General features: G+C 41.7%; 1 protein-coding gene and 1 long non-coding RNA gene across 6 annotated transcripts in view; one reads left to right on the top strand and one right to left on the bottom strand.

The window, feature by feature from the left end:
• The window catches only part of Mboat1 (membrane bound glycerophospholipid O-acyltransferase 1), a 186,176-nt gene that overhangs the window by 5,557 nt on the left and 158,057 nt on the right, over positions 1-22,562 (top strand). The window lies entirely within an intron of this gene.
• On the bottom strand, positions 14,251-18,927 carry LOC110349760 (uncharacterized). 2 transcript variants are annotated; one of them, XR_002395976.2, is made up of 5 exons: positions 18,865-18,927; positions 18,566-18,627; positions 17,338-17,549; positions 14,924-15,082; positions 14,251-14,308 (listed from the first exon to the last, which is right to left on the bottom strand). It is a non-coding gene; the product is annotated as an uncharacterized LOC110349760 (long non-coding RNA). The 2 variants fall into 2 exon arrangements; XR_002395975.2 differs by having other exon boundaries at positions 14,262-15,082.

The raw sequence follows: 22,562 nt of genomic DNA, 5'->3' as shown, positions 1-22,562 counted from the left end.
TGAAATTTCTGATTTGTAAACTACAGCCCAGTCTTTCCACTCGTCACAGCTCCCTATCCTTGCTGTATTATTGTGTCGCTTTGCTTATGCCTTAGATGTTTATTTCTTGGTCTTCAGGCCCTGCCTGAGTCTGGAAGTCTCCTTTCAGTAGTTACTTTTTGAGTGCTGTGTGTAGGATATTGGACCAGAATGGGGACATTGGGCTTACTGAGGATCTGTAAACCTGGAAGCACTTAACTTTTTGTCCTGAGCAGAAACCCTTATAATGCAGCAATCCCAGCACTCCAGGGAAGATAGAGTGCCACACCTCTGCCTGAGGACAGGGGACCGGGCACCTCAGGGCCTCTGAGAAGGGTACAGGAATCTCTGGGAATGGCTGCCTGGGTGGGGGGGATGGAGGGGGCTGTGTAGGGCGGGACCCGGGGGAGCACTTAGAGACTTAGAGTAGTATCCCAGGAGGAAACTGTCTATGCACAAGCACAGAGACTCCAGAAAAGGGTACCTTTCCTTGTGGTAGTGACCATTACCAAAGAAGAAAATGTTAAGGAATCCAGTGTAAAAATTGGATTGTCTTTCATGACCGATTCATGGTTTGGGCTGCATTCTATTTACAAAACAGAAAGGTGCTCTGCTGAGCTGTGCTGAGGAGGTGAGCTTTGGCACAGGAAGCAGAAATGAGAAACAAAAAGCCGAGTGTTCGTTTCAGTCAGTTTACTTGTGGGACTAAAATGATTGGATTTTCTTAACCTGGGGGCAAGGGTCCACTGGGGCTCTTGCCCTCCCTCCCGCCTTTATGTTTTTCTTTTCTTATTCTAGGGATTGAACCTAGGGCCTTGTATTTTTTATTTATTTAATTTTATTTTATTTTTGGTAACGGGGATCAAACTCAGGACCTTGTGCTTACCAGGCAGGGGTGGCGCCACTGAGCTAAATCCCGGCCCTTTATGTTTTATTTTGATACAGGGTTAAGTCACTAGGTTGCCCAGGCTGAGATTGAATTTGCGATCCTCCTGTCTCAGCCTCCCAGAGTGCTGGGATTACAGGTGTGCAGTGCCAGCCCCAGCTGTCTGGGCCTCTTTCTGTTGATGGCTGTGAATCTTTGAAAACTGGCCCATTTTCAGGTTCGTTCTGTTTATGTGGTACCTGGAACCAGTGACTCCATCCTGGTTTGGTCTAGTCTACTGGGCCTAGTGCTGGACCTCAGACCAAAACTGTGGCCGCCCATAACTCTTACTTAACACCACGGAGAGTGAAGGTGAGGCTCCTCTGTATGCTTAGGACAGAGTAAGAACCAAATACTTGTTTGTTGAATAGAAAAGGAATTTTATTTACATTCTTGGTTTGGAATGAATAAGTTACAATGAAATTGGGAGCCTATTCTTTCTATCAACAGAGTTAGGCCTGTTTATTATTTGGAGCCTTAACTTCAAGTTGAACAGCACCCCCTCCCCACCCCCCAGGATTGGAGGGTAAACTGAGGCAGTGCTGAGCTGCATCCCCAGCCTTATTTACTTATTTATTGCACTGGAGATTGAACCCAGGACCTTCACCCTGAGCTACATCCCCAGCTCTTTAACTTTTGACTTTTAAATTTTGAGATAGGGTCTCACTAAGTTATTAAGTTGTCCAAGCTAGGCTTGAACTTGTGATCCTTCTGGCTCAGGCTCTTAGAGTGCCGGGAGTACAGTTGTGCCTGCTCTTTCTCTTCTTTTCTTTTCTTTCTTTCATACTGGAATAAACTCAGGGCCTCACCTGTGCTACCCCAAGCCCTCTAACACTGAGCTATATCTCCAGCACTTTTGAATTTATTTGAGCCAGGTTCTCACTAAACTGCTCAGGCTGGCCTTGAACTTGAAGTTCTCCTGCCTCAGCCTTTTGAATACCTAGGATGACAGGTGTGCACCACTGTGCGCAGCTTGAATAGGCCTGTTTCTAATTTGAAAGTTAATTTATGGCTCAATTGCTGATAATTAAATGTTAATCTGAGGTTGCTTAATTATAACTTACTCCATTCCCATTTCATTGTGTGCAGTTGAAATAGTCATTACTGGCAATTATAAGTGTAGACGTTACTATCATTTTTGTTCCAGTTGTCTCAGATTTGTGTGAACAACATGGAGAAATTTCCTTTAGCAATCCAAAGCCAAGTCACACATTATAGGGTACTCTCAGTGTTCTGTAATATGGGCTCTGGATTACATTTATGAGGAAAAATCTCATGAAAAGATTGTATCTACAGAGATATAAGCTGGGAATATATATATATTTTTTGTACCAAAGTAGCTTGTAAGAAGAATTCAGGATGTGTCTTTTAGTAACAGTGGCTGTGTGCTCCTGAGACCTTCTATTTTAAGCCAGCCAGCCCTTTTAGTAAACAAGATAAAAGGAAAATTTGCTGCAGTCTTATTAACAATTTCTAGTAGTTTTGCCAGGAGCAGAATAGAGAGTACTCAGTGGAAAAAGTAACTTCAAGTAGTAGAAGTTGGTTAAAAACATGCTTTATTAAAAGATCACTATCCCAACATGATGAACTTATTAACCTATTTTGTATTGTTTTTGTTAGTTATCCAAAAAAATGTACTCTTGGTGAATCACTTACCAACTTCCTTGTAATGGTAGAACTCTGTAACTTTTTAAAGTTATTGGTGGTTAATTTTCTCTTATTAATGATATCCATCTGGGTTGAGGTATGGTTTTAAAAGTCCACAGTAACCTTAAAACATTTAAAAAATCTTGAATCAAGATTTCTGATCTAATATTTCTGGGGATTCCCCCAACCATCATGTTAACCATACATATTCAGTTCTTAGGTTTATTTACCAAATCTCAACACAGAGCCCAAGTAGGTGATCTTGGAATAATTCATGCTGAAGTTCTAAACTCTTATTTCAAACAAGGAATTTAATTAAAAATTTTAAAATGCAGTTTTTTTTTTCTTTTTCCTCTATACTTTGTCTCATTTGTGATTTCATAACTCTGACCTGAGGCAGTTGAATTGGCAGAGGTATGCAGCGAAGGTTTGCCAAGCACTAGAGGAAGTTGCTAAATTCCATAGTCATTTTGGGAAATTTCATGAATTGTTTTAATTGTGAGTTTCCCTGGTCCAAGATGTCTTTGTTTGTGAGACTCCCCCCATAGTATTAATTTTTGCTCTCTTTATTACATTAAAAATTTTTATGTTTTATCTATTTTTTTGGTTTGTTTTTTATTTTGTACAGCTGAAGATTAGGAAATCCTCTGACTTGGTAGCATACATGCTTAACGTCAAAGTCACAGGATAAATAATGAAAGATCAGTCTCTCGCCCTGTCTGGCCCCCATTTTCCTGGCTGGACAGTTTCCTACCCCCATGGCAGCTCTAGTTACATTTTTTCAGTGATAGGCTATAGCTACTGATACCCAGAATCTCTGTTTTCTGACACTAGTGATGGTTTATGTTTCTTCCACCTCTTGCTGTTTTTTGTTTTGTTTTTTGGCTTACCATGGCTCATCGGGATTGATTCATACCTGCACACACAGAGCTCTAGAGACATCTGACTCCCTTTCTGAAGGCGGTTTCTGACCTCCCAGGAGTACTCACTGAACGTGCTGGTGTTGGGGGTGATAGGGTTGGGAAGGGGCCTGTGCTCACCTAGCTGAGTGCCCCTTCCCCTGGGACCTGTGAGAGGACAACAGTGAGCTCAGGGAGGCAGAAGACTGTTTTGTTTCCAGTGTCTCTGCAGATGGAGGGCAGTGACTCTGGACACCACCTGTCCGCCCTTCAGGGATAGAAACGGTTCTGCCCTTAACTAGCCGGGTCACCAAAGCCCTTCTTGGAAGTTCCTTGTGTCCTCAGATGCTGGAAAAGATTCTCTTTAAGACCAGTTCAGCTCTAAGCTGGCCATGGTGGCACAGTCCTGTAATCCCTGCGCTCCATGGCTGAGGCGAGTTCGAGCCAGCCTGGGCTACATAGGGAGACCCTGTCTCAAAAAACAAAACAAAGCAAACCAGACCAGACCAGACCAGAGTGAACCAGACCAGACCAACTCTGTGACTTCAAGACCTTCAATAGTAGCAAGAAAGGGTTGGTTTTAACAATAAACAGTTTTTCAGGGTAAAGGCCAGGAACCAAGACTGTTACGCCATTTGTCAGTGAATTTAGTTAAAAGGATTGTGCTTGTAAATTTTACTTTTTAAAAAGTTTCTCCAAATGAAATGTATCTGAAATCTTCTCTCTTCATTCACCTCCTTATCAAGGTAAAGCTAGGATGCCTTAGGGACTTGTATGTCACTCTGGGAGGAAGATTGGTAGAGAGGGTCCTTTCTTTCTTGTCCCTTAGGGAGGTGGAGGTGCTTGGTTTCCTTCTTTCATTCTGGAAGAAAATTATCCATTGTCTCTGAAAATAAGCATTCATTTACCTGCAGGTTACTTAACAAAAGAGAATCAGATCAACATTGATACAGACTTATATTCAGGGCCTGGGATTTAGCTCAGTGGCACTGCGCCTGCCTTGAAAGCGCAAGGTCCTGAGTTCGATCCCTGGTACCACAAAAAAAAAAAAAAAATCCGCAAAGCTAGCCTTATATTCATAGAACAATTTTATGTAAATTGTGAGGGGAAAACAAAAATATTTTCTAAAAAATTAAAAAAAATTTTTTTTGGGCCTGCGATGGTTTACAAAGAGATGAAGATGTCGATCTTATTTTATCTTGTTATTTTCAGGCTGAGTTAATGATTACTAAATTTTATAGTTAGGTTTTACTAAGTGGCCAAATTTAAATTGATGTTTTATCTTTCCACTAACCTATCTGAAGTGTCTTAGGTATATCTTTATCTCATTGCCAGTTCTGTTATCTTTGTTTAAAAGATAGGCTGTACACTAAAGACAATCATTTCACCAAGACACAGGGCGGGACTGTTTCATCATAACAAAAAATGAATTATGGCTGTGTGTTGAGCTAGTTAAAATTGCAGGGACAGCTTGGAGGAGGGTTGTGGATTGTAAATGGATGACTTATGACTTTTTATGAGAGTGGAAAAGCTACCTCTGTGTACCTGGCAACCTTCAAACATTTATTGGAGTAGTTATGTATCTAGCTTCATGTCCTGGTTGCAGTTTTTAGAATTGGGGAAGTTAGAAAGGAGCCAGGAAAATAGTTAGAAGGACAACAATGAGGCTGAAGATTGCTAAACAAAAGGAAATGAAATTAAATAAGTGAAAAAATGACTAAGAAGGGCAGAAGCCACATGCAGACCTCAGAATGCTGGTGAGGCGCCTGTGGATGGGTGGGACACTAATGTGTCTCATTTCCTGAAGACATCAACCCTGAACTTGATGGCCCAGGAGAACTGCCTTGTTCTGTTAATTTTTAATGAACTCTCTTTAGAGCAAGGGAAAGTTCTCATATCACCAGAGCAGGCTTGTAAAAACTCAAAACAAAACAAAACATTATTACATAAACTATTAAACTCCAGCCTTTTTGAATTATCAATTTCTCAATGAGGATCCCATGCCTTATGGTTCACCTACTGAAACTCTAAAATTAGCATTTTAAGTATAGTCACAAGGGTGTACAACCATTTAACTACCTTTCTGTCCTCTGAAAAGAAGCCTCATCCCATTAGCAGTGCCACTTTCTTCCAGATTCTGTCTCTCTCTACCCCTCTCTTGCTTCCCTGTCCCAGCAGCCACTAACGTACATTTTCTCCTTATAACTTTGCCTGTTCTGGACATCGCATATAAACGGCCTCATGCAATGCATGGTCTTTGTGACTGGCTTCTCTCATTTCCAGGAGTCTTTTTGTGATTTTTCGGTTGGGTGCTTATGCTTTGTTTTAGTTCACCTGTGGGAAGACTTTGAGAACTGGGTTAAGGTGCAATCCTTTTGAAGGAATACGGGTTTACTTCTGCCAGGTACCTGGCACTCTCTCAATCCAGAGTCACTTACACTTCATTTCCTGCTTTGGACCTTATTTTTGGCTGTACAGGGCATGTAAACTTAGGCCTCCCGTCCCCTAGATCCTATAGGAGCCTTGGTACCTCGGCCCCTCTGCTCAGTGTGGCCTGAATAAACACACATCTGCAGGCCCCCTCTGGGAAGAGCCAGCTTTTCCCCATGATATGTTTCCTTCTAGAGGTTGAGGAAGGGTCCTGGCTCTAAGACATGCTTTTTGTATGCACAGCCTCCATCTAGAACTTTCTCTGGAAGCTCTAGGCCTGGGAAAGAAATGATCCAGGTCAAACACTGACACTGAGGGCTTGACTCTGATTTCTCTTTCTTGTGTGTCTGACTTCTGGGGAATTCTCTTCTTTCTTACCAGTTCATTTGTGCACGGGAATGATCAGAACATTGGTATTAACTTGGGATTATCTTAATATAAATACAGGTGGTTACATATATTTATAGATACATGTGGGCCCAAGGGCACACACTTATATTCCTTTGCTCCGTAGCTGAGGGATCTACAAGAAGTGGCACCCAGTGAACAGTGGGTACATATAAGCCTAGGTCTTGGTTCCGAATGCCATCTCTAATAAAAGAAACCAGGGCTCCTTGAAGAAATAGCCAATTCTAGGACTGGGCTGGGAAATGTACAAGATGAGCCTACCAGAAAGTATGGAAGTCCTAAAAGACAAAACAAAAATAAAGTCATAAATGATAAATGGTGTGTCAGGTGGACATAGGACCAATTGAAACTGGACAAAGCTAGAACACTTCAGGCAACCATATAAATAAGGATTACGGGAGTATAGCTTAAAGAAAGAAAGATTATAGATCTATAACATACAGATTATAAAAGTTTTAGATTATAACTCAAAGTATAAAATAAGCATTCTATGTGTATATACTGATAGAAATAAATGATTGAATAGGTAAATAAATGAAAGAGACTAGACAGATCTCTCTGCAGAATTCCAAGTAAGTTATGTAGACACTGTCTTCTTAAGGAAGTTGAACGTACTCTCCATTCCTTAGATGTCACAGTGACTTCCTTCCCCAGAGAACAGTATGGAGAGTGGGTGGGGAGAGTGGAGAAACCTAGCAAACTGTTCCTCAGCCCAGTGCTCAAGGTCAACATCAGCAGTGGTAGCCAGCTTGACAGTATGCCACCTTTAATAGGATATGGTGGGAATGGAGGGGTAGGGACGTAGCTCAGTGGAAGAAGCCTTGCCTAGCCTGCCTGAGGCCCTGGGTGTACCTCTGTAACCTTCCTTGCAAAAACCATACACCCTTGTCTAATTATGAGAAAAATACTAGACAAATCCTAACCAAGAATTTCTACAAAATACTTGACCAATACCTTTTAAAATTGTCTAGGTCAAGTAACAGTATATTGTATATTTCAAAATAGGAGAAGAGTGGATTTTAAATATTCCTGCTACAGACAGGTTAAAAATATTTGAAGTGATGGATGTGCTTATTACTTGAGTTAATCATTATACATATATTCATGTATTGAAACATTACACTGTACCCCACATATATGTACACTTATTATGTGTTAATTAAGAATAAAAACTAAGAAAACCCCTCAAAAATGTAAAAATATTGCTGTGTGTAGCCTAGGTGTCATCAATAGATGAATGAATAAAGAAAAAAATGTGGTATGTATGTGTAGCAGAGTAATATTTAGCCATAAAGAAGAAGAGTTATGCCATTTGCAGGAAGATGGATAGAACTGGAGATCATTATGTTAAGTGAAATATACCAGACTCAGACAAGTATCACATGACTTCCCTAATATGTGGAATGTGCATTTAGTAGAGGTAGACTGTAATTAGATAGGAGGAGGGGAAGAAGAGGGAGAGAGGGTCTATGTGGGATGGATGTGATCAAAATATATGCGTGTATGAAAATACCACATTGAAACCCAATATTTTATAGAATGAATAGACACTAATAAAATATATTTAATTTTTTTTTAAATTAGAAGAAAATATTGTGCCAATGTTAATTTTTGGTTTTGACAATGGTCATCTAAGGTGTTAATATTAGTAGGCGAAGTTGAGTAAGGAATATGTAGGAACGCTGTACTATTTTTTGCCGCTTTCCCATAGGCCTAAAATTACTACAAAATAAAAAGTTAAAAATTTGTGGAGAAAAGGACAAGAGAGTGTTCTGTCCCACAAACTATATAACATGTAAACACAGTATGGTGTTGTACCTCCAGCTCTCTAACCTTAGGAGATAAACCTTTATCTTAAGAGGTAAACATTAGTCACATTAAGTGTGTAGTATACATGGAAGGAACTTAATACGCAAGAAAGAAACCTGCTAAGGTCATCAAAAGAAAGGAAAGTCCAAGAAATTTGTCACAACAAGAAGAGCCTAAGGAGACATGATTGTGATGTGGAGTCCCAGATGGACCCTGGAAGAGGAAAGGAACATTAAATAAAAACAAAGGACACCTGATAAAGGGTGGCCTTTGGTTAATAATGTCAGAGAATAACAATACAACAATGTACTTAGGGATTGTATTGACTTTAAAAAAATGTGCGTGCTTTAAAAATTTTTTCCTATTATTTATTTATTTCTGGCTTTATTTTCAATTCTAGAATAGGGAAATACTTGAGTCAGAGAGGTTGGCTTTACACAGAGCAGACATGAAAAAAGCAGAAACACTAAGCCTGTCAGTCATTTTCAATATTTTTCTTTTAAGGTAGAAACAAGGAGCTAGTGTGTTAGCTAGGTTTCTTTTGCTGTGACAAAGTACCTGAGATATGCAACTTACAAAGGGGAAAGATTTATTGAGTCATGGTTTCACAGGTCTCTTGGTTGTGTTGCTTTGGGGCCATTGCCACACATACCACAGTGGGAGTGCATGTTGGAGGAGGCCTGCTAACCCCATGTAGCTGGGAAACAGGGAGGGGAGGCTGGAGGGTCCCACAATCCCCTTCAAGGACAAACTCCCAGTGACCTCCTAAGGGTTCTACCACCTATCAGTAGTGCCACAGGCCATTAGCACATGGGCCTTTTGGGTGACATTTAAGATCCAAAGTGCAGCAGGTAGAATAATGGGAAACTGGGGATGTTAGCATATACCTCTAATCCCAGCACTCTGGGAAGCTGAGGCAGGTGGATTGCAAATTCGAGCCCAGTATGGGCAACTTAGTGACTCCTTGAGAACCTGTCTCAAAATGAAAAATAAAAAAGACGGGGGATGTAGCTCAGTCCAGAGGCCTTGGGTTCAGTCCTCAGTACTATTAAACAGAGTAATAGGAAAATAACTGGTTAATCAACATCAAGTTATTTCAGATTTTTTTGTATGAGAATTAAAGCAGAGGATAAACTTCAGTATCATGCCAATTGAAATTGGCCTGGTGCTGGGAGAGGTCTTCAGTCACTTATATGAGTGATTCCACTTTGACTTTTAGCTTGGTGTTTTGGTACCCACTTTAGGATCCTCATCCAAAACAATGGCTTCCTGTAAATTTTAAATAACAGTCATGATGATGATGATGATGATGATGATGATGATGTATCAGTCCAGTTCATAGACTGTGATAAGTGCACTATACTAATGCAAGATGCTAATAGCGTAAGCTGAGTGTATGGGAACTCTCTGTACTATTGCCATGTATTTTCTGTAAATCTAAAACTATTATTAAAAAGTTTATCTAAAAAAATGATGATTTTTATTTCTAACCTAGCATCATTATTTGTGCTGTGTCTGAGAACATCCGGCTTGCTGTATTGTTGGAAATGGAAGTTAGGATCAGTATTTCTTTTTTGTTGTTGTTTTCTTTTATGAGACAGGGTCTTGGTGTGTAGTTCAGGCTGGCCTTGAACTCACTGTGTAGCCCAGGCTGGCCTGGAACTCACAGTGATCCTCCTGCCTCAGTCTCCAGTATTTTTTTTTTAAGAGAATTTTTTAGTCAGAAGAATGGAAAGTTAGCATCCACTTATGTTGGTATATGTTTATACTTAGATTTATTTACTTTTTTAAAAAGTTGGCTTCATTAAAATGTTTGCATACATACTAAATGATTTCAGTAAAGATGTAAAGTAGTCTTCTTTTGTTTTAAATCTTCAGGCTACTTGTTGGGTAATTTTCATGAGTGACTAGTTGCTTAATAAGTGAAACACTTCTCTCTCCATGATATCAAACCGCAGAAATATACCCAAATAAAACCTTTCATACATTTGCGATTGCTCACTGAGATATCCATTCCCTCATTGAGTTTTGACCTCAGAATGCTCTTCTGCCTCTCAGTTCTCTGTTTAGTCTGTCCTTATTACAGAACCATTCTAGTACATATTGTTTAAGCCAGGAGAATACATGCCGAATCTGCTCATAAGGAATGTATGGATCCAACCTGATGTAACTGCAGCCATCTTGGTTGTAACTGCCATATTGCCTGCCAGGTGACCCTGGCAAATGTCTCAAACCCAGTGAGACAAACAAAGTCCTTAAGATAGGCAGCCAAGTGTTTCATACAAGCCACTGATACCCAGACTGTTGCTTAACGGACATTAGATGTGGCAGTAGTTTTTGAGAGAAATCACGAACATTCCAGTTGGCCTTGGCCTTCCTGGGTCAAGCTTAGCACACAAACCTCTTTCTCTCCTGTTTTGCTGCCATCTCTGACACACTTCCATTTGGAAATCTTTAATAAATGATACTTTGTGCAGTTGTGGATCCAAAAGAAATTTGCCTCTGTCTTTGGTCTCAGGAAGCCTTCTGGTTTTTGTGACTGGTTCTCATATACTAGGATTGAGTTTTTCCAAAACAAGGACTAATGGAGTAACTGTTGAATAAAAGTAGACAAAACTTTAGACTCAGGCTGTGCAATAGACATTTGAGTTTCCTCCTGAGATGTGTTGTGTGAATTTGCTTTGCTCTGTGGTAGTGGGAATAACTGGAATAGAACTGTGAAGAGCTTGATGCTTGGCCTAGAGCCAGTTTTTATTAGGCATGTGACCTTGAGTGAGCTGTTTAAACTCTCAGAGCTTGATTTCTTATCTGTAAATGAGCTGATAATACCCAAATTGCAGGGTTGCTGTGACAATCAAATGAGAGAGGTGATCCATGGGAAAGGTTATAGTGAATGGGTTGCTTAGTCACCATATAGATAATGTTTGCTGTTATTTCTCTGTTGTCCACTCATGATATTTTTGAAGCTAATAGAGAAAAAGCCTTCATATTATCATGGCACTAAACTTAGGAAACACAGGTTTCTTGTCTTTCAGGCGTTTATTTTTTAATGGTCTAGGTTGGACCATGGTCTTACTCCACTGAACCACTTAGGATTTCGTGTATCCTTGGGGTTGCCTTAATGTAGGGAAAGGATGCCTGGACAGAGAGGTGGGTGTGGGTGGTGTTTGGAGGAAAAGTTTGGTTTTTCAGTTGATATCTAGAAGGAGAAAGAAGCCTGGACTTGGGGGATAATGAAGGATGAGGGGATTTAAGGTGCCTGAAGGCAGAAAAGATGGGACAGAAGAAGGTGGTGAGTGAAGATAAGGGGGAAAGATGGAAAGAATAATTCCTTTGATTGTAGTGAAATGGGAAGGTGGAAATCTAATCTGAAATGTAAGTGTAATATATACCGAGGCATGAAAGAACCTTTTAAAGGAATGGTCCTTTTAATCAGGTAAAGATTACTTCTTATCACTGATTGCTGGGTTTGTTAGTTTGATGTGTTCATAGCCACCAGAGTAGCTTTGCCTGTGGGAATTCTAAAAAAAAGCTGCTGTATTCTAAAACAGAGCCTATGCCATTATTTTTTAACTACTTCCCAACAGTTTGGATATATAAAAGATGTAACTTCTTTCTGTCTCTTCCAATGAAAAGAAAAATACAGCTTTGCTCCCGGAGAAGCAGGGGCTGTAGGCATCCTTATTTTACTCTATCATGTGGGAGTATTTCTGTCTTTACCTTTTGGTCATAGTGCTAATAGAGGTTTTAATACTTTTATATTTCCTATGTTATTCTATTGTGCTAACTACGCTACATGGATTATCTCATCTAAGGCACATAGCAACTGTGTGTGGTGGGAAATAACGTTTTTTTCATAAAACTCCTCCCTTCCCCTGGGAAGTAAGTGACTGGTGTGGGATCCATGGCTGGTCAGCAGTAGAGTCTGGATTTGGATCCGGCAATCTGAGTTCCAACCCTGGCCTCTTACCTACTCTAGCATGTATGCCTAAGTACAGTAGGAACAGCCTGAAAGCAGAGATGACTCAGAGGATATCTGAGTAAATGTTGGGAATGAGTCAGGTGACTAAGCAGTTTTGCAACTGTCCCATTTGGCTTGTCCAGTGTGGTGAAATGACCCAGGGGACTCGTTTTGCTTTCTTGTCCATAGCAGGTGATACAGCAGCAGGGCAGGTGGCCACCACAGTCCCCTCTATGCAGGTCAAGTTACAGCTCTCTCCAGGTGTTTCGTGGCTTAAAGCTGGGTGTCAACTTTTAAGGAAGGACGTTAGCAAACTAAGTGGTAGCTGAAGGAAGGTGAGCAGGAAAGTGTGTGGCCTTGAACACAACTATTTCATGAGGAGGGATAGCTGGAGCAAGTGGCCAACCATGGTGCCATGTGCCTGTAATCCCTCATAGTCAGGAGGCTGAGGCAGGAGGGTCACTTGATCTTAGGGCCTTGAGGCCAGCCTGGGCAGCACAGCAAGACCTGGTCTAAAAAAGAAAAAAGAAATAAAGAAAAAATGCAGCCCTAGGGCTTAGATACCATTTGATAGCAGTTGGAGAGAATAATTATGCTGTGTCCTCAGCAAATTAAATACCCACGGCTGGAGCCCACCATACAGTGGCGTTATTAAGGAGAGTTGTGATCCCCTTGGAGTTGGGAGTCCCGCATCCCTGGTGGTGTGACAGAAGAGGCTGTGTGGTGAGGACTGCCACCACTGCTAACTACCTCCTTTCTTCACGACATCCCTGCCTGCCTGCCCGAGTTCTCCTTATCCAGCTGCCAGGCCACAGTGATGGATGTTTTAGTATTAACTGCGAGAAGCAAGTCAGTGACGTAAGGGGTAACTTCTCAACGAGTTTGAGGATGAAAGATTCCTAAATGTTTAGTAGAGCCAGAGTTAGATTACATTATGGTATATTCAAGTTCTGGAGTCAGAGTGTCAGGGAAAATGAGATTGACAGGGGTCCATCATACTCAATAAAAGAGTACATTGTAGAACAGTGTGGACATTATGATCCCATGTCCCATTTATTTTTTTGGTCCTGGGGATTGAACTTGGGTCCTTGCACTTGTGGGGCAGGCGGCGGCACCACTGAGCTAAATCCCCAGCCCCCATGTCCCATTTAAATTAAAAAGGTAAGAATACTTTGTCTGTCTGTCTGTCTGTCTATCTAGTTCTGGAATGATAGTCACCAAACTGTAGACAGAAGTCACAGTGAGCTTGAACCTCTCAATCACCCATATGATTGGAGAAGGTGAAAGAAACTTACTTTTAAATTTTCCTTCCTTCCACCCCTCCCTTCCTGGCTTCTTTCCCTTCCTCCCCCTTCCTTTCTTTTTCTTGAGATAGGATCTCACTGTGTAGTCCAGGCCAGCCTAGAGCTTGCCATGTAGCCTAGGTTATCCTTGAACTCCTGATTCTCCTGTCTTAGCCTCCTGAGTGCTGGGATTACAGGCATGTACTGCCACCATGCCTATATCCATATTGTTTTAAGCAAGCACAGAATCTTCACATTTAAAGATTTAAGGTAAGCCTTTCCTAAAAGCCAATGCACAGAGTTCATCAAAGCTATCAGTGGATAAACGTGGTACATAATGGACTGCTATTCAGCCATTCAAGATAAGGAAATCCTGTCATTTGCAACAATATGGATGAAACTAGAGGATATTGTGCTAAGTAAAATAAGCCAGCAAACAGAAAGATGAACATTGCATGATATCACATATATGTGACATCTGAGAAGTTGAGCTCAGAGAAGTGGGAGGTATAATGGTGGTTACCAGAAGCTGGAGGAGGGAAAGTGGGAGGCAGAAATTGGTCAAAGGACACAAAGGTTTATTTAAACAGGAAAAATAGTGTAAGAGATCTCTTGTACAACATGGCAACCCTAGTTAATAACCATGTACTGTATTCTTGAAAACTGCAGAGAGTACATTTTAAGTGTTTTTACTTTATACAGAAAAATAAGTGTGAAGTAAAATATATGTCAGTTAGCTTGATTTACTCATTCTTCATTGTATACCTACTTCAAAACATGTTATATATGATAAATACATATAAATTTTGGTCAATTAAAATCTTTAAAATAAATAAATAAAAATAAAAATGTCCTGGCCCCGAATCAGTAGGACTGTAGCATTTATTTTAATTTTACTGAGGTGGGGAGAAAGCTTGAATGGTATCAACTGGAATAAAGAAAAGAAAGAGCGTTAGGACGCTAAGGAATGAAGAAATGGTGCAGGACAGCAGACAGTGTGGTGGGTTTGGGGGGGGCATTCCAGTCTTGAAGCCAATAAAGCTACAGGTATGAGTAGATGGAGGGGACAGAAGTGACAGGAATTTGGAGTCCTGAATGTCCTGGAGAGTGGGAATACTTTGGAAAGGAGCAGGGGGACTGGAAACAGAGATTGATAGGGAGATGAAATATGGCTTCTGCTTGAGCCCTGTGAGGAAGAGAGAAATCCCTGGCTGGCAGTGAGAGTCTTGAGGGATCTTTGGTCCCCAAGGGCAGGTGAAACCAGGAAAGGCGATAAGCTCCAGAGAAAGGAATGCTGAGACCTTGGAGAGACTCCCCTGGGGACACTCCCTGTGCAGTTTGTGTGAGTGGAGGAGCCCGGGACAGAGGGCCGAAGTTCCAGGCCACTGAGAACGCAGCAAGGGCGGGGTGGGGTGAGAGGGTGTTCCTGGCCCTGAGAGGAGGGTGTTGAAGTTTTGGAGAAGAAAGTTGTAGAAAGCAGTGAAGACAGACTGCAGAGTGTTTAGGAGGCGTGGGGAAGCAGCTGTCTGTGTAGACTGCTCACCAGGGAAATCTGGTGGTCTTGAAAAAGAGAAGTAGAGGCGATGGTAGGGAGGACCAAGGAAAGTTTTGTATGTGAAAGGGCATGCGATCCAGAACTTGGTCCCAGAGGGCCTGGGAGAGGGTTGCTTCCTCTGGAAAGTTGATTGTGAGCTGACAGCACCTGCAGGGAGAGACAAGAAGTGTGAAGTTCCTGCTTAATGGCCCTGCCTTTGGTTTTTCATTCAAGTGAGGAGTGCTGGGTGAAAATTAGTTTGTGTATATTTATTCTTTAGATAGAGCCAAGTAAATGGAAGGGATCAGATAAAGTCTCCAGGACCTAAGGGCTCCTCAGGGCACTCAGAATGTCCACGGCTTACAGACCTGATTGTTAGACTCTGATCACCTCCAGAGTCACCTGGGCAGCTTTTAAACACATGGATCCCTGGGCCCTGTCCCCGGTCTTTCTGAGTCAGAATCTTAGTGAATCTAAACAATTAATGTGCCCTTCAGAATAAACTAAGATGTGCTAAGGGCCTTCAAGAGGAAGCACAATTTTCCAGGGTACACATACTCTGAATATTGTGTGAGGGGTTAGCACTGATTTCCTTTAGGGATTTGTTCTATGTTTTTACTCAGGAATTTCATGTCTCCCATGGTGATCAGCCAACTTTCCAAGCTGAGGCAGCCTCTGTGAGTTTGGATATGTGTTTTGTTATTCACTGTCCTTAACTTTTCTATTCCTCCCAAGACTTGGGGCATCTCTGAACAGCCTTTAATCCAGCCATTGAGCTGATTTTCCAGTTTCTAGTTACCTTTTATGCCCCATACAGCGTTTCAGTTTTACTTTTAATCCTAAGAAGAAGAACCTTCCTTCTGTTAAGTTTTTTCCTTGACCTGACCAATGGGCTTTATTCTTTTTATGCTCATTCTTTCATATTAGTTAATCCAGAGACTCGTGCTTAGTGACTTCTCTTTGTTGAAAGCGGAGACAGTTAAATCTCTTCTGGTTTTGTCAGTTGTTTTATATCTGTGAAATAATAATTTAAACTATTTTCAGAAGAGAAGTGGGAAGAACAAAGTGAATTCTGTGAGAGGCTCGCCCTGGTGAACACTTCCTATTAAGTGAGTGCGGAGGAGCCATTTTGATGCTTGTGCCAGATGTGATGTGTGTAGTTCATTAGGGAATTTTAAGAATTATCCTAACAATAATCTTATTCCCTTCCTCCTTTCACAGATAAGACCTAGGCTTAATGACATTTGATTGTTTGCCCAAGGACACCCAGCTGGCTACTGGCAGAACTGGTATCTGACAGCAAAGTCCACTTTCTTTCCAATTTAGCATACTTAGTACTGTGCTCATTTCTTCAGAGTCACTAAAATGTGACCATTTAATAAGGCTATAGGCTGGGTACACTTAAGACTAGAAGTGCACACCTATAATCCCAGCTACTCTGGAGGCTGAGACAGGAGGATTGCAAGTGTGAGGCAACTTTTTGAGACCCTTTGTAATAGTCACTTTGCTGTTTCTGGGACAAACACCAGACGTCCACAACTTAAGGAGGAGAGGTTTATTTTGGCTCACAGTTCTAGAGGATTCAGTCCATGGTCAGCTGGCTCCAAGGTAGAAATGACATGGTAGAAAGGACATGGTGGAGGAGAGCTGCCCAACTCATGGCAGCCAGGAATCAGAAAGAGAAGGAAGAGTCACAGTAAGAAATATGCCCTCCAAACACATGCCCCCAGTGACCCACCTCCTCTAACAGGGCTGCCTCCTAATAGTACATTCAGCTGTGAACTTTTCAATGGATGAATCCACTAGTAAACATAGCTCCCCCAAGATCCAGTGACTTTCCAAAAGCCCCACCTCTGAACACATGAAATGTGGGGGATATTTTAGATCTTAACTATAATACCCTGTCTTACAGAGTTTATAAAAGGGGACTAGGGATGTCATTCAGAATTCCCTGGGTTCAATTCCTTGGGAAGGCTAGACATCTGAATTAGGTTAGTGCAAATGGAGTTGTTGTTTGGTGCTTAAACATTCCTGGAAGTTTAGGAATTCTCTCTCAAGTCCTTGGGAGGACTTTATATTAATGTCTGAATGAGCAAGTTGTGGTAGTCAGAGATGTTTTAGAATAAGTGTTCAAGGTTATTTTTAATTCCAAAAATGTTGAAATTTGCAATAACCGTTTCCAACTGACTTGGTAAATAGCTTTGTAACCATATTTACAGACTGCTTTGCTTAAAGCTGAACAGCTCAAGGTGCCCAAGGGCTTATGCTTTGCTGTCTGTATGTCAGAGCAAGGAACCTGTTAAATGAACTTGAACTGATCGCGGGGATTGACCCAAGGTCCTATGGTTTTTCTTCTGAATTTCTTGTTAGTTTATTTTCTTTCTGGATAAGCCCTAGAGGCAGCTACAGTTTTTACCCTTTACCTTGCACAAGGGGAGCCATTTGTGTGCTGCTTCAGAGGTTCTGCAGGGACTGACAGCGTTTCAGGCCCACCTCACTGCAGTCCCTCCAGACCCAGAGACCCAAAGCCAGCCAGGGAAGCCCCTGCTGGTGAGTTTGGTTCCAGCCAGCATCTTCTTCTCCATTCCACAGTGCTCAATTGCTCCTTCTCTGTTTCTCAGGCTCTCATCCCAGCCTGCAGGAAAAGTGAGGAAGCTCAGGGTTTTCAAGTGCTGCAGAGTAGAGAGATAAGACCCAGGCCATGGCCACACAAGATGTATGCTTGATAATGGCATCCATAGCAGGTGAAGCCACGGCCTCTCTGTTCACCTTTCTTCTCCTCACACAAGCAAGATTGTACTGTCAGCAAAATGTAGCGCACTTCCTTCCTTCCAGTCACTTACTGATGTGGGGCAGCAAGTCAGATAGACCAGGGCTGGGCAAGTTACTGAGCCTCTATAAGTTTTAGTCTTTTTATCTGTTCAGTGGAGATAGTAACACCAGTCTCATAGTTTTGTTAAAGGGATCGAATGAAAAAATATTGAAAGTGATTAGATCCTAAAGAATAACATTAATTCCTATTACCATGTACTAAGCATTGTCCTAGGCACTACACTTACTGTCTTAGGGTTCTTCAGAGGAATAGAACCAACAAGATGTGTGAGAACAGTAACCTATCTGATTATTTATCTATCTAGATGGATTTATTTTAAGCAATTGACTCAAATGACTGTGGAGGTTTGGCAGGTTCTAAGACAGCAGGTGGGCTGGCCTGGTGCAGACCCTGGGAAAAGGTTGCAGTTCAAGTTCGAAGGCCATCTTGTTGGCAGAATTCTCCTCTTTGGAGGAGGTCAGTCTTATTCTAATAAGTTATTCTATTGAGCAGATGAAACCCACTCATATTATAAGGATAATTTGCTTCACTCAGTGCCTACCAATTTAAATGTTAATCTTATTTAAAAAAAAAAATCCCAAAACTCTACTCAGAAACTTCTAGAATAATGATGTACCACATATCTGTATATCCTGACCCAGCCAAAGTGACACATAAAATTAACCACCACATTTCCAAAGATGAATAAAACTTATTCCCTGCCTATAGAGAAGTTAAACTTTGCTAACACACACACACACACACACACACACACACACACACACACTACAATTAAAATGCTAGATTCATAGGTACTGTAGAGGTAGAACGAGGCATACCGAGAATGAGGGAAATCCTTCCTGGTAGAGATGGAGTAGGGTGAAGAGGAGTTGGCTTCTTTCTGTGGAAAATAGGGGTGAACCTGAAGGCTTTCAGCCTGGAAGAGACATTGCTGGGCCTGTGTTCACCATAATTCAGTTGGTGGAGGGTGATTTGGGGAGGTACAGACTAAGTGATCACCCCAAAATTTGAAGAGTCTTATAAACACACAGGGGCCAGTCATCCATCCAGGGATGGAGTCCTAACCCTCTATCTTGTCTTAGTACCAGGTCCTGCTCACTACCTTACGCATGCCTACCTGTTTGCCAATGTGGCCTTCCAGCATGGTCTATACTGGATTATCACCAGGTCTTCTCCACCCAGCTACCATGATATGACATCACAGTAGACAGTGTCCCATCCTCTGCCTGACCCTCTATCCCCATCTGCATTGGACCAGGGGTATTGTGATCATCAGGACCAGGCTGGACTTCCCTGTCAACACCACCACTCGGACAGTTCCCTGACATGCTCTTGTGTAGGGCTCACGAAGGACCTTGCCTCTTTTGGGCCCATCTTGCTGTTAATTACTGGTCCAAAGCTAAAAAGAGTCCTAAAATACTGCTAAATTTTAGTAGAGGAGATGAGAATGATGTTTTGGAGCTGAGTGTTGAGTCTTTGGGGCCAGAGTATTATGAACAGAATACTTTGATGGAATCACAGTTGTCCGAGTCCCCGTCTTAAGCTGTTTCTTAGTCTGATTGTTGTTGGTAGGCTTACACTTGCCAGGGCTCAGGGGTGGACATCGACCCAACAGAGTGCTATTTTAGTCAATTCCTGTGACTAAGACAACTGATAAGCAGGATGAAGATGTTGAATGATGTTAGTTGGTCATTGCATTTCTAGCATATATGTGAGTTCTGTTCTAAACACACAGTGAATGTTTAAAAAAATTAATACAGTAAAAGACACATTGCTGTTAGTCCCCAAAATACTTCCCTTTGCTTCAAACACCTTCATCCCATAATTCTTGTCACTTTCTGAAGCAGTCCTGGAATTTCTCTTTTGTATCTTTAGTTGTGCTGCTGTGAATGCCTTGATGTTCTCAATCAATTCAAAATGTTTACCTTTTACGATCGTTTGACTTTGGGGAAGACCTAGAAGTTGCACAGTGACAGATCTGGTGAATAAAGTGGATAAGGACACACCATCATGTATTTACAAGTCTGTCTTTCTGTTGGATGGGACGTAGCAGCATTCACCACATTTTTTATCATGACTCTCATAACAAAGATCTTCAAAACTGCTTCAGCAAGTGGCAAGAATGATGGGATAAGTGTGTTTGAAGTGAGGGGGGTATTTTGAGAGAGTTAATGGCAATGTGTCCTTTACTGTAATGACTTTTTAAATTTAAGCATCTACTATCTATTTCAATCACCACTTGTAAAAGACTTTCTCAGAAAATTTCAGGATTAATCAGGAGCAAAGGGAGCTAGCTGGGTGGGTGCATTGGTCATAATGATGTGCTGAGCTGGATGGACCCAAGGGCATCGAGTGGCTGTATCTGGTTCAGCTGGTTGTGGCACCTGTTCAATTATGGCATTGGGGGCATCATTCCATAGCCTTAGTTACTAGCTTTTTATTTTATAGTTCTAGTTGGAACCCTTGTAGACCTCTTTCTTCTGTGAGCATATTGTTGTTTCCAGGTAGATTCTACTGTGGATTAGTTAACAGTTTATTTTAGTTCCATTCTGGACTTGAGCACAGGGCAGCCTGCCAGTCACCTTGAGTGAGACAGTAACAAAGGTAAGCAGAGGATGGTAAGTTCTCCTTGGCCACAGTCTTACCTGTTGTTGGAAGAGAGGAAACTAAAGCCAGGGGAATTTCATGTCTAAAGAGCACTACGTAGTCACTTATTCTTTATATAAATATAATGCTAATTCTTTTCTGAAATTTCTCCAGCAGTGAAAAGTTTTCTGTCATTGTCCATGGTTATGATAATTGTCAGGGTTTGAAGGTTGCCCTGTTCCCCTCATGTGGGCTGTTCATCAGTGAAGAAGGACACACAGGTCTTAGCTAAGGTTCCACACATCTGCAGGCAGGCAGCAGGAATGAGGGACAGAGAGTGGATCCTCACCACATTGCTGCTCTGCCCAGAGGATGGAAGCATCTTCCTCTCTTCCTTGGGCAGTGTGAGACAAGAAGAGGGAAGAACAGAGGGAGGAAGATTACTTTTGGGTGTTCTAGAAAGAGAAGTCCTTCTTTATGTACAGACACAGGAGAAAAGGTGACAGCCTGCTAGATACTGCTATGTTCTGATGTCTGCAGCCGCCCTGGCCCCAAGTTTGTATATTGAAACCTAATCCCCAATGCAGTAGTATTAAGAGATGGGCCTTTGGGAAGTCATTAGGTCATGAATGCTCTGCTTGTTTGTCCCTTCTGCCATTTCAGGACACATAGAAGGCACCATCTATGAGGAATGAGCTGTCCCCTGACATGAGCCCACTTAATTGTGGACTTCCCAGCCTCCAGATTCTGGACCATAAATTTCTGATGTTTATCAATTACCCAGTCTAAAATGTTGTCTTTAGTAGTAGCACAGATGGGCTAAGATAGATGTCAAGCACTTTCCACGTGTTACTCAGGTTCTCTTAACTCTGGAAGTAAGTAAGCATTCATGCTCCTGTTTTATAACTAAGGAGTTTGCGCAATTTACCCAAGGTCACCAGCCATCTATCTAGGTAAACAAGGACTTAAACCCAAATCCCTGACTCCCAAGCCCAGGCCGTCCCGTCTGTGAGAAATTGGATGTGCCAGCATCCCTCCTTTAAGTTCATTATAGAGGTAAAATAATCTTGCAGTAATCAGAAGCTTTCAACCATAAATCCATACACCCATGCCCTTTCCAAGTGCTCTGTTTTGGCAAACACATTCTCCATGTCACCTAGTCCCTCCGCGATCATCTGCTCACTGCAGATGGGAGCTGTCCCGGGTAACAGCCACGGGGTCTGTATCTCATGTGTGTGTTGTTGTTTTATGGCTTTCTCTAGAAGGTGGATACCCAAGCTTCTGCCACTTTGGTAAGTCTAGTGCTGTGTAGTGCAGTGCCTGAAGCCAGAGACTGCCTCTCTGGGAATATTGATGTAATTGAATAAATATGTAACTGCTGTTCCTCTGCTTTAGAATTCAAGAAAGAAGAAAACAGTTGAGAGAAAGGGCCAGCCGGAGAGAATTCAATAAGTGGGGGCAGGAGAAAGAGGAAGGTAGAAAGGAGATGGTAATAAAATGAAAAAGAAAAGGAATCTGAAAAGAAGGAAGAAAGGAAGGGTCTTGCACTAGGCCGAGGCATGGGCAGGGTGCTGGGCTTGCTGCTGTGTCATGGAGTGGTCCCATCCTTCTGACTTGTCCTGTGGTGGTACTTGGGAGCAGGGTATCGCCTCAGCAGCAGCCACGGTGGCCTCTCTTGTGGCCAGATTGTCATTCATAATTCATCCCTTCCAGCTGCAGCTGCCAAACCGGGAAAAGCCCTCAACAGGCAAGTCTTTTGGCAGCTGAGAAGCAGGCAAGACGAAATCATCCAGTTCCTACTTTACCCTATCATTAGCACTGCCTAAAACTGATCGGTTCAAGGTAATCATTTGCTAGTATTTCTATTTTAATTATATGTCTCATTAAACTCAGTTTGGGCTACATCAGACTGGTTTCTGGGCATTTCACTTTCTTTAATTCTTAAATTTTAAATTCGAATTAAGCCTTTCTATGGGTCCAATTTAAAGCATTTTGCAAGTTTCCTCAAGAGAAGTCATTATTAAGTCAAAGTTTTAATTAAATTCATTTGCCCATGGATAAAATTATGTGTTTCTGAATTTTTTTTTTTTTTAAAGTAACAAGCAATTGATTTTTAAGTGGTAGAAAGAAGACTTGATGTCATACTTAAGAGGTCAGGAATTCTTTTTCAAGCTCTAGTAATTCCAGCAATGTTATGGGCAGGTCAAAGTGGAGTTTTGTTGGGTGGTC

This window comes from Heterocephalus glaber, unplaced genomic scaffold, assembly GCF_053883595.1.
Source record: "Heterocephalus glaber isolate CG9 unplaced genomic scaffold, H.glaber_assembly_v1.0 deba00001472, whole genome shotgun sequence".
Taxonomy (NCBI): Eukaryota; Metazoa; Chordata; class Mammalia; order Rodentia; family Bathyergidae; genus Heterocephalus; species Heterocephalus glaber.
Note: the sequence above shows the minus strand (reverse complement) of the source record. Positions and strands in the feature narration are given on the sequence as shown.